This window comes from Mus caroli, chromosome 8 (assembly GCF_900094665.2).
Source record: "Mus caroli chromosome 8, CAROLI_EIJ_v1.1, whole genome shotgun sequence".
In the NCBI taxonomy this organism is placed as follows: domain Eukaryota; kingdom Metazoa; phylum Chordata; class Mammalia; order Rodentia; family Muridae; genus Mus; species Mus caroli.
Genome location: NC_034577.1, coordinates 14,738,196 through 14,742,461, shown reverse-complemented (window position 1 = coordinate 14,742,461; position 4,266 = coordinate 14,738,196). Strand labels below are relative to the sequence as shown.

Here is a 4,266-nt window from a genome sequence, read left to right as displayed (position 1 = left end):
AGGTATATATGTGTGTGTTGTGTCTATGTGTATGCATGCTGTTATGTGTATTATATATGTGTGCACTATGCTTGTATAGGGGTATGTGTGTGTGTTGTGTCCATGTGTATGCTGTGTGCATGTTGTATGTATNCTATGTGTATATATGTGTCATGTCTGTATAAGTGTATGTGTGTGTTGTNTATATGTGTTGCGTGTTCATTATTTATGTGTGTGTTATGCCTTTTTGTGTTGTGTGTGTTATATATTTGTGTGGTGTGTGTACATATGTCTATGTTATATCAGTATATGTATATTCTATATGTATGTGTATGTGATGTATATTTCCTATGTATTTATATGCTATGTGCTATGTAGTGAGTGTTGTGTGTATGTGTGTGCTATGTGCATTTGTATGTGCTTTGTGCTTGTGTGTGTGCACATGTGTGCATGGTGTTTATGAGCTATGTGTGTGGGTATATGAGTTTGTGAGTGCATGTGTGTATGCATTTGTATGTATGTTCATNTGTATATGTCATGAACACAAATGATGTGTGTTCACAGTGGCATATTATCAAAACTTGATGGTGTTATGAGTTGATATGACATATTCTCCCCAAAGGTTTATATACCAAAGACCTGATGTTCAGTTGTTGATGCTGTTTTGGGAGCCCCTGGAAGCCTTAATGACACCGGCTCAAGCCAGGAGGGCAAAGCCCATGGTGGATTATGAGCATGTCACATAGAACGGACTAATAATTCTCCTAATAATAATTAGGAATCCCGATATCAGAATGCATTCGATTTCATCTGAATGAAACTGGCCATATAGTCATAAGCCCTGGGAAATGGCTGTTATCTCCCAGACTCTCATGTCTTTTCCTTGTTTATACTGACTGTGGAGTGGAGGTGGAGAATGCATGTGTGCAGTTATTTTCAAAGTTAACCATAGACTGGTATGGCTCAGGGATCCATGTGGTGGCAGAACCAGAGAGTAAGAATGTAAAGAATGTTCCAGTCCATGGTTGCCAGTGCTGGCTTGTACAGTACACATCCTGTATGCAGCAGAAAGAACAGGCTCCCATGCAAGCAAACTGCTTATCCCAGGGACACATGAACTCCTGAGACAGTACAAGTTAGCTGTGCACTGGTCAATATTTTACATCTCACTGTAACTAATATCCTATCAGCTTCCTAGTATAAATGAATTATATTACTCCAGTCCCCCTGCCACCTTTCTGCATTCATGATGAATGAGCATGTGGTTGTGGGTGATAAGCACACCCATGTACATACACAGACTCCAGAGGAGATGTTGGATGTTGTGTTCTATCATTTGAAAATTCAAAATTTCAACTTTATTTCCTCGAGACAGTGTCTTTCATCNACCTGGAGCTAGGCTGGTGGCTAGAAAGCCCCATTATCTTCTTGTCTCAACCCCAATAGCCCTGGGCTACAGGTGTGTGTGTGTGTTTGTGTGCATGTGTGTGTATGTTTATCTATATGTACGTCTGTATGTATGTGTATGTATGTATGCATGTGTGTATATGTATGTGTGTGTATGTATGCATGTGTATATGTATGTGTGTATATGTATGTGTGTGTATCTGTATATCTGTGTATGTATGTGTGTGTGTGTATGTATGTGTATTTATGTGTGTGTATGTGTATTTATGTGTGTAGGTATGTGTGTGTGTCTGTATGTGTATATGTATGTATGTATGTGTGTATGTGTGTGTATGTATATCTGTATGTGTATGTGTCCATGCCCAGGTCTTGTGGACTCTCATGCTTATGCATCAAGTGCTCTCACACATTGAGCTCTTTCCCACCCCCACCCCCNCAATTATATTACTTTTAGAGTATAAATCACCTTGACTTAGTCTCATTTGCTGGCCTAGGATAATAATGGCCAGAGTCCTCAGGGGTGTCAAAGATGTAAACAGGTTGGCTCAGCTTCTATTCCCTTAGGAACGTTTTGCTAACCTTTACAAACAGATGTCTATGCCTTGTTTATTTTGCATATGTTTTTAGAGACTGTCTTATCTTAGTTGAGATGCTTTATTTACATCAGGTTGACCCCTGGTGGAATTGGCCACATGGGGTCAATGTCTGTTCTTGGATTTGGGTGCTTGATGAAATGACCGATCTTGAACCTGTTTTTCCTTCCTCATTTTATAAACACATCCAGGTTTAGCCAAAACAAAGGTCTGTGTATATCTGCCCAGGCTTCTGTATTACTGGAAAAATGGCTTACCAGTCTCCACTCCTATTCCTTTATGAGATTGGTACTTTGTGGGATATTACTGTTTCCAGTTTAGCAGAAGGGAACACTCAGCTCAGAAATGCCACATGACTTAGTGGAGGTCCAACAACTAATACAAAGCAAGTAGCTTTTNACCTCTGGGGTTCCAACTGTGAATTGGTATTCTTGTGGCTCGAGTTTGAGCTCTGAGCCAGGTTGGGCAGCATTTGNAGCTACACAGGCCTCCTGGAACTTGACAGTCACATCAAACAGATGTTACCTCTTTTGTTATTTTAGTAGTTCATCCCCTGACATGGATCATAGAAATGGCAGGTGGTGTTTAAAATAATAAACAGTACCCAACATGGAAACAAATCTGCCTTTACAATATACACAGTGGTAAAGATGTTATAAGAGCATATAAAGACAGTGCAGTTGGGTAAACTTAATACTATCGAAATAAGAGCACAATTATTACCATTAAGCCTGACCTCTAATGTGGTTCTTCTGATGCTGTCTGTCAGGAACTTTTCCATTATGCTTGTGCTCTGTTCTATGAGAAGAGGATGGGTTGGGTGGAGGATGGATCTCTGTATGATTTCCACACAAATGTGTCCTCCTGGTAAGAACAGTGATTTCCCAGCCTGTTTGAAAAAGCTCTGCTGAAATCTCACATGTCCNTTCTGACCCAGTCTACGGTCTTTACACAGGACGTGCATTATACACTGACATTTATCTGTGCAAATACTGAGAAAGACAAAAACAAAAGCCAAGAAGCATTTCAGGAAAGGTATAAGGCAATTTCTGTTATAGGACCTACTAGATAAAGAACTAATTTCAACTAGAGACAGAAAGAATCAGGCAAGTTGAGCTGTTTTGTGAGCTCCCAAATTAGGTGAAAAAAAATGTATTCCCATGTGAACTGGGCTAGAAAATAAGTATGGTCCTGTATCCTTCCCAGAGCAGTTATAGCATCATCGTATGCTCTACTGTGCATGGAGGCACACTGATAATTAAGATTCAAGCTCATCTCAATTTTCTTTGCTTTCACTTCCTTTACTTTTTTGAAATAAGTCACCAGAATTTTTTTGTCTCTGATGTATGAAAGGAAGAAAATTAAGTTCTTTAAGCATTAAATGACACAAAGACACAATATACCTGTGGTGAGATAGTCAGGTCTTTCTCAATTACCTGCTGCAAGTCATTAGGTAGTCACATCGACAAGAAAAGTATATGATCAAGTTGTTTGTGTTGCATACTATAGGTCCACAGAAAGACTGAGGGAGTGGCAGACTTGGAACCTTCTGATACTGTGACATACTGAGAGTCTGTGACATAGGCATTCTATAGTGGATAATAATGCCTGAGTGATGGTTAGCATTCACAGTCAACCTAGCAACCTAGAATTATCTGGGAAGTCTCAGTTAGGACTTGGGGGCATGTCTACAGGAGACTCTCCTAAGTTGATTGGCATGGGTTGGCCCAGTCAACTGTGGGTGGTACCATTCCCTAGGCAGGGATTTCCTGAACTACATGAGCTGACTAGTAAGTGAGCAAGCAAATGAACCCACACACATTCATTTCTCTCTACTCTTGATTATGGATATGTCATGTGACTAGCTGAAGTTCCAGTGTTGACTTTCNCACAGTGATGTACAGTAACCTGAAATTGTAATAATCAATACGGCCCTTCCTCCACTAAGTTGCTTTTTGTAACAGCAACAGGAATGAAAGGAGATCAGCTGGCCTGTCACTTTGCTTTGGTTGGCTGATACTGTGTTATGCAAACAGGTATATGTGTTCATGGTATTGCTAACTAAGGGTCTGCAGGAAGACCAGAGCATGAGGCTTTGCAAAAGCATGTCAAACACACAGATATGTTATAGATAAAACACACTGCACAGCATACCAGTGGTAGGCGAGGAAAGATAAGTAAACTGGCTAATGATGGGCAGCAACTGGCTGTCAGGGTAGCGACTCGTGCATAACTTCTTNTATGCATAATGTGGCACTGATTTCTGCTTCTCTGGGGCTCATTCAAG

At 40.4% G+C, this 4,266-nt stretch overlaps 1 long non-coding RNA gene across 4 annotated transcripts in view; it reads right to left on the bottom strand.

The window, feature by feature from the left end:
* The window catches only part of LOC110300739, a 10,625-nt gene extending 7,036 nt beyond the window's left edge, over window positions 1-3,589 (bottom strand). For 2 of the 4 annotated variants that reach the window (XR_002378615.2, XR_002378612.2), the window contains exons 1-2: window positions 3,383-3,589; window positions 2,716-2,868 (exon numbers count right to left, since the gene is read on the bottom strand). This is a non-coding gene — a long non-coding RNA (uncharacterized LOC110300739). Of the gene's footprint in view, window positions 1-2,702; window positions 2,869-3,382 lie in introns of all 4 variants that reach the window. The other 2 variants (XR_002378613.2, XR_002378614.2) reach the window with 2 other exon arrangements.
* Window positions 3,590-4,266: the final 677 nt, after the last annotated feature.